Source organism: Chrysemys picta, chromosome 4 (genome assembly GCF_011386835.1).
Source record: "Chrysemys picta bellii isolate R12L10 chromosome 4, ASM1138683v2, whole genome shotgun sequence".
NCBI lineage: Eukaryota > Metazoa > Chordata > Testudines > Emydidae > Chrysemys > Chrysemys picta.
This window is the reverse complement of record NC_088794.1, coordinates 76,173,188-76,181,038: the sequence shown is the minus strand read 5'-3', so window position 1 is coordinate 76,181,038 and position 7,851 is coordinate 76,173,188. Positions and strand designations below refer to the sequence as shown.

General features: G+C 43.0%; 1 long non-coding RNA gene across 1 annotated transcript; it reads left to right on the top strand.

The window, feature by feature from the left end:
- The first annotated feature begins 1,232 nt into the window (after positions 1-1,232).
- On the top strand, positions 1,233-4,308 carry LOC135982740 (uncharacterized). Its single transcript, XR_010600287.1, has 3 exons — positions 1,233-1,379; positions 2,040-2,180; positions 2,455-4,308. It is a non-coding gene; the product is annotated as an uncharacterized LOC135982740 (long non-coding RNA).
- The last annotated feature ends 3,543 nt before the right edge of the window (positions 4,309-7,851 follow it).

The window sequence follows — 7,851 nt, the reverse complement described above, 5'->3', positions numbered from 1 at the left end:
TCTTATGCATGCAGCTTAATGCGTTGCTTCTCAAGCACACCTGGAATTGTCTTGTAAAGAAGTCAGCTTGTAAATGTTTTAATTCATCCTGAATTGCAGCAGCCTAGGCATCGGCTGTGGTTAATTCCCAGCCAAAGCCTAATTGCTGCAGTAGTGTGTGCGGTATTAAGCCAGATGGGTATTTGTTTTCCCCATGCAGCTGGCACCACCAAGTGGTGAACAGGGTTTCAGCATCATTTTATGTCACAAGGTGGGCATCTGGCAGCAATTGGTATGTCTACATTTGAGCAGGAGATGTAAATTCCCTCTCGAGGAGACATGTCTGTGCTAACTCTGATCAACTAGCATGCTAAAAATAGAGTGTACCTGCTGGGGAGGATCGCCTTCCCTAGTACATACCTATCCAAGGCGCTAGGCACATCTTTAAGGGGCTAACCCGTCCTGCCAGGACAATACTCTATTTTTAGTGGGCTAGCTCAATCAAAGCTAGCAGGGGTATGTTCCTTGAGCTGCAATTTACACCTCCAGCTCCAAGTGTAGACATAACCTATAAGGCTGTCTATAAATTACCTAATGCAGGAGGGGTGGGTAGGTCCTTAATTTTGCCTGTTTTGTTTCAGTGTTACAAGGGTTGGGTTGCAAAAAAAATCACCAAAAAGAAGGGTGTTATGTAATTTATGGACAGCCCCTATGGGCCTCAGTGCCTCATAAATCATTAGAAATTGGAGGTTGCACTGAATATGGTCATTTAAACTAGATTTGAAATAAAGTGTCGGAATAAACTCTGACTGGGATTTCAGAATCCTGAATATTCACATTCCTAGGATGAGCATCTGCACTAGTATTATTTTGTGGGTTACAGGAACAGCAAGAGCACTTTTCATCCAAAGCTTTCAAGTGCTTTACAAAGGTATCATTATTCCCATTTTACAGATCGGGAGACTGAGGCACAAAAAGCCTAAATGATTTACCCAAGGTCACACTGAGGCACATGTTGGGTCTTTTTCTCTTTACATAACAAGTATAATATGAGAGAACTCCATGGCCACGTTGATGTCCAAATCACAGTGTTTATTAAAACTATATTACTCACAAGACCTAGCCATTGTCAGGAGTAAGGCCCTGCAGCTGCACCTGCTCAGTACTCCTGACACCCTGCCTGATTGGCTGCAGAAGGTAGCAGGCCTGTTCTTAAGCTTAGCAGCAGCAGTAGCTTGCTTGGTGCTCAACATACGTGTCCACAGACTCTCTTCTGTCCTGTGCTGATCTCTCATCAAGCCCCTGCTCTGCTCCTCCACAGCTCTAACTCAGATCCTGCCCTTCACCCAGCCTTGTTCCTGTCTCAGAACCAACCCTGATCCTGCCTTCCCTGACTCCTGGTAATCTTTTCTGATGCTTGGCTCTTATTCCTAACTCCAGTTCTGTCTTGATGGCTATTAGCCAGGCTGGGCAGGGATGGTGTCCCTAGCCTCTGTTTGCCAGAAGCTGGGAATGGGCAACAGGGGATGGATCACTTGATGATTACCTGTTCTATTCATTCCCTCTGAAGCACCTGGCATTGGCCACTGTTAGAAGACAGGATACTGGGCTAGATGGACCTTTGGTCTGACCCAGTATGGCTGGTCTTATGTTGTTATCTTGACCCTCGGCGCTGGCATTTGGACTCTGACCACTAGGTCTGATCACCTACAAACTGGTCTCCTGACAGCTACCTATATGTATTGCTGCTCTTGCAGGGTTCTGGTGCCTTCTGAAATACAGTAGACAGAAAGGGTCATTAACTATTTAAAGAGACCCAACAGAAACAGAGCCCAACTCTCCTGCTCCAACTACTGACCAATGGTGCCTCCCAAAGAGGATTATTTTGTGTCTCGGTGGCTTTTTTTGACATAGGGTGTCCTCTCATTCATCTCCTTTGTGTCTGGGAAGAAATGTGGTGTGTTTCTCCTCCCTTCCTTCCTGGCTGGTTGAGATAGATGCTGGCAGATCCAGTATGTTTGCTCAGTGCACTGCTCCCTGTAGCTCCTTGTGTACATCAGGTATCCGGGAAGAGTATTCCAGTAATCAGCACTCTGTTTGGTCTGCCCGAAATATGACTCTGGTGTGGGTTCCTGGAAGAACACCTTCAATGCCCTGACAAGTCACACCAGCTCTGGAACCACAAGCTGAAAATTAATGAGGTAAGGCCATTGCTTTGCATTCCTCCACTCTTGGAATGGAACTGACTATCCCATTAACAAAGAGATAAACCACTTGTTAATCTCCCCTGCATAACAGCTTTGTACAGGGGCAGCTCCCATTGCAATATAGACATGTCTTAGGGACTTGTGGTGATTCTGGGCAACAGAAGCTATGTTTGGGAACTAAAGAGCCAGGGAGAACCACAGACTCTGTCTGTATCCAAAAGCCTCAATAAAGAATTTGTTAATTACAGCTGAGTCCTGTCATTACCAGGAGCGCTGCCAGCTTTTTTTGACGCCCGAGGCGATGGAAGGTCCCGCCCCTGAAATGCCGCCCCCGACAGAGGTGGCAGAAGGTCCTGCCCCCGAAATGACGACGACGACCTGGACAGCTGAAGATCCATCGCCACGGTTGCTGCCCCCAAATGTTAGCACCCTAGGCGACTGCCTAGGTCGCCTAATGGGTTGCGCCAGCCCTGGTCTTTTTCACAAGAGACATAACCACTGAGATTTGTATCTGGGCTTGGATTCTTGAATCCTTCAGAATGTGTGCATTTTCAAATCTGGACTGTTGTGTTGGTTCAGAGCCATCTCTGCTTGGAATCAGACAAGGTGAATTAGCTTACACCATGAACATCCATAGGGCAAATGTCACATGTCCCTTCCAAACTGTACTGTGGCCTTGTCCCTACTGCATATTGTGGTCTCAAGCCTCACAAAGAGCTCCCTTTGACATCCGTGCACATACTTATTTGAGCCACATGTGAACCCTGTTTGTTTGTTTTTTTTAAACTTAATGTAGATTTGGTAGAAAATTTTCAGAGCATTTTTCAATTAAAAAATGGTCTTGTTCTCTTAAAAAACCCAACACCACATTTTCCAAAGAATGTTGATTATTTTTAAAACAAAAATTTGCTTTTCAAAACATTCCTCAAACATCTTTAATTGAGATTTTTATCAAAAACATTATTGAAGTGGTAATCAAAATGTTGCGTATATTGAAACACAGGTTTGGTATTTTAAAAAGTCAATAACCATTTTAATAACTTTGATAATATTTCCACTAACAATCTCAATAAAAAGTCACTAACATTTTTGAAAAAATGGTTCTGTATTGAGACCTGCAAACTAAAATCAACTTTAACATTTCAAAAATGTTCATGATGTAGACTTCTGAGAAGTTCAACCAGCTCCAAAGTTTGGATTTTCCAAAGTTTGAGCCAGGAACAGAAAGAAGCATTGACTACTCATAGCTCTAGGGCCAGAAGCTGGGCATAGAAGCTGCCCTAGGTATTTTTAAATTCCTGTGACCCCTGACAGTGGAAGGATTGAGAGAAAATCAATCTGACTGAATTACACAATTGTAAAAGTATCTATGAATTGGTTGCAGATTTTTGAAATTCAACATTTCAGTGCAAGATGTAAGTGAAATTTCAAATTTTAACAAAAAAGACCACGTTTTTTTGGATGGAAATTTGTGTTAAAACTACATTTTACTACCAACTTTGATCACCTCTACTCTATGGACCCAACTCCCTTCCTCAACGGCCCAATTCCTTGTTAAGGCAAAGATGCTCATTCAAGGGCTACCAGAAATCTATAGCAGCTCATCAGTCATTTTTGCAAATCTTGTTCTCCTGTTTGGAAGAGAAGGTTAAGAATTTTCAGTCCTCATTTTTACCAGCTACCCTTAATGGGGCAGACACATGCAGAGACCTTACATGTCCCTTGGGTGCATGCTAATAACAAAGTCTAAATCTTGACAATCCTGTGAAATCCAAAGGCTGATAACTTTTGATGTGGAGTCCCTATTTACCAAATACCGGTGGCTACTCTTTGGCATTTATCAGAGAGAGAAAGTGGAGAGCTCCTATCCCTATTAATTCCATTCTGGTTCCCTAAATGCCCCCTGCAATTTCAACTGGACACTCTATTCTTCTGTACTTCTTGTCCTCTGCTGTGTTCCATTGCAGAGGTGGCTGCATTTCAGTGGTGGGTTAAATGTTTTGGCATCCTTTGTTATACCAATAGAATAAAAACCAGCAGGATCTTATTAAGAGGGATAAGGCAAAGATGCCACATTTATTGTAAATATAATGATAAAGCAAAAGATAAAAGTAAACAACATTGTTTGACTACTTATTCCTTATATATATATACACACACATATATATGATTCATTCACATAATCATTCATTCAAGTTCTGTATAGGTGTTATAGTTACCAGCCTAGAAGTTGCTCATGCCAAGTTACTGGCCAGGTATCTTGGTCATGAGGATGGAGCCGAGTCTGTGTCAGGTGCACCTGATGCTCCTGGAGGCTGGCAGCAGAACCAGAGACTGAAAATCCTCAGTCTTGAGAGTCTATTCTTATAGGAATTAATTCCTATGTTAGTCTATGGGAGCTGTTTCATTCTGCTATTGCTGACTCAATCAGCAGATGGCACATTCCTGGGCACATTCCTGGTGGCTCCAAACTGTCCAAAGTTTGAGTTTCTCATCCTTCCAGGTGATGGGGTGGATCCCAGTTTACCCTCCGGGGGTTCTGGTGGTCCACTTTACCCATTCTTTGGCCGATGGATACTCCCTTTCTAGGCTGGCACCTCCCTAACCATTCATGTACATCAAGCATTCATCAGCATACATTCCATAATGTAACCATATTTTAATTTACTGTCTCCACCACTTTCAGGGTGTGTGCTAATTCATTTGAGACTCCCGGCCCTTTAATCACAGAGGGTGGGGGTCTAGGAGCCGTTGCTGTTATAATGAAGTGAAAGTCACTTAACCGCTTATAGTGTTTGTTTACATTGTATCAATTACTTCAAGAACAAAGTCAATTACCTTGTTTGTAAGTTTTACATAATAATAAAGTATCTTTCACAGGATAGATACAATTAATGGTTTCTACAGACAGTAGCTTACAAGTTTTAACAGCAAAAAGAACAGGAGTACTTGTGGCACCTTAGAGACTAACAAATTTATTAGAGCATAAGCTTTCGTGGGCAACTGCCCACTTCTTCGGATGCATATATATGGCACCTTAGAGACTAACAAATTTATTAAAGCATAAGCTTTCGTGGACTACTACCCACTTCTTCGGATGCATATATGCATATTCGGATATATATGCATCCGAAGAAGTGGGCAGTAGCCCACGAAAGCTTATGCTCTAATAAATTTGTTAGTCTCTAAGGTGCCACAAGTACTCCTGTTCTTTTTGCGGATACAGACTAACATGGCTGCTACTCTGAAACAAGTTTTAACAGAAGACCCAACACATTTTTGTACTTGGTGAAACTGTTGGATTTTAAAGTGTGGGGGACAAACTATTGGGCAGTCACTGTCACTTGGGGAAATCACTGTTAGTACCTTCTTTAATATCCCTACACCTTTGGGATAAAAATCCCAACAGAACTAAAAAATATTTTTTTTCCTTTTTCTGTTCAATAGGATACTCAACCCCCCCTAGAAACTCTTCATTCAGCCCCTACCCTCAAAATAGCTTTCCCTCGGACAGAGCCAAACACAGCTCTCTGTATCCCATCAATGAATTGATTAGAGCAGGGGTAGGCAACCTATGGCACAGGTGCCGAAGGCGGCACGGGAGCTGATTTTCAGTGGCACTCACATGTCTGGGTCCTGGCCACCGGTCCGGGGAGCTCTGCATTTTAATTTAATTTTAAATGAAGCTTCTTAAACAGTTTAAAAACCTTATTTACTTCACATACAACAACAGTTTATTTATATTATAGACTTATAGAAAGAGACCTTCTAAAAATGTTAAAATGTATTACTGGAACACGAAACCTTAAATTAGAGTGAATAAATGAAGACTTGGCACAGCACTTCTGAAAGGTTGCTGACCCCTGGACTAGAGGAAGTTGCTATATTCTGAGTCCTGGTCCTTGTAGTTGCAGGATTCCTCTTTCCTGCCATCTGGATCAGCCTTCACACTTCTTTTAAAAGGACTCTTTCCCTGTGTTGTGATTTATTGTTTAGCTCTATGCCAGTGTTATTTATCTAAATGCTGTGGGATGCAGTTTGAGAGGCTATATATAAAATACACATATGATATGAATTCCAAAGCAAAGGAGGAGGTTAATGGAAAAATAACAGCCTCTAAAAATGACCTCTGAGCATGGAAAAGTAAATATACTGCTCTGTTTTTGCAAACATAAAAGACAATTTAGGGTTTCCTAAGTAGAGCTGTTAATAATTCTCATTTTCATTCCCCCTGCCTGAAGTTTTATAAATCTACCGCAGGATGGCACTGTTGACATACAAAAGAGATGCAGGTGTAAGTCTCCTAATAACATTTTTATTCTATCTATCAGCAACCCTTAAACAAGGTTAGATGGTACTGTGGTAGACCAGCCTGTGCCTTGTCTATGTTATCTCTCTGCCCATTGCTAGTACCAGTGGAGCTGAGCCAGTGGTAGTGCAAGACACAGAAATCACAGTGATAAAAAATTTCCAGTTGCCCACCCAAGAAGATGTAGTTGCAAAAGCACTTCCTAGAACAAGTGCTTACAAGTTCTCAAGATAATTGCTAGGTCAATATTTTGATCTGTGGTGCCAGGGCCGGCTCCAGGGTTTTGGCCGCCCCAAGCAGCCAAAAAAAAAAAAAAAGCCGCGATCGTGATCTGCGGCGGCAATTCTGCGGGAGGTCCTTCACTCCGAGCAGGAGTGAGGGACCATCCGCCGAATTGCCGCTGAACAGCTGGATGTGCCGCCCCTCTCCCGAGTGGCCGCCCCAAGCACCTGCTTGGTAAGCTGGTGCCTGGAACCGGCCCTGTGTGGTGCAGTAGAGTGGTGGGTACCTAATACACAGTGCAGTTAATTGCAGGGAGTATGTTAGCTATGTGGCTGGATGAGTATAGAAGTACTGGCCACTTTAACACACACCACTACATGGTGTGTTTTATACAAAGGTCTCAAAACATCTTTACATCATTACTATAAAAAGGTGCATAATGATGGTCATTATGCACAAAAAGGCCCACATCCTACGAACAATTATTTGGAAACTAGTGGGACTACGTACCTACTTAAAATAAAGCATATATGTGTTTGCAGGAATGGGGGCAAAAATAACCATCTGCTTGTACAAGTGCCTATTTTGCAACCTGCAGTTGTGTTACTCCATGTAGAAATGTAAGTATGGTGTTTCATGTGTATTTTTGTATGAACAAATGGGCCTTTTTAAAAGACATTTTTTAAACTAATTAATTAAGCCTTCTGTGAGTGGAAAAGTGTTCTTACCTTCATTTTATAGATAAAGAAAACGAGGCACAGAGTGGGGAAGGCCCAGATACCCAAAGGGACTTAAGTGTTCTTCAACTCAGGGTTGAAACACCTATCCCCTAAGTGCCCAGGGCTGGCTCCAGGCACCAGCTTCTCAAGCAGGTGCTTGGGGCGGCCGTTCCAGACAGGGGCGGCAGTTCCAGGTATTCGGCGGCAATTCGGCGGAGGGTCCATCACTCCGCCTGGGAGTGAAGGACCTCCCGCCGAATTGCCACTGCAGATCACGATCGCGGCTTTTTTTAGATCGCGGTCGCGGCTTTTTTTTTTTTTTTTTGGTTTTGGCTGCTTGGGGCGGCCAAAACCCTGGAGCCGGCCCTGTAAGTGCCCTGCTAGCTATGGAAATTCTCAGCCCCAAGCTAAGCAC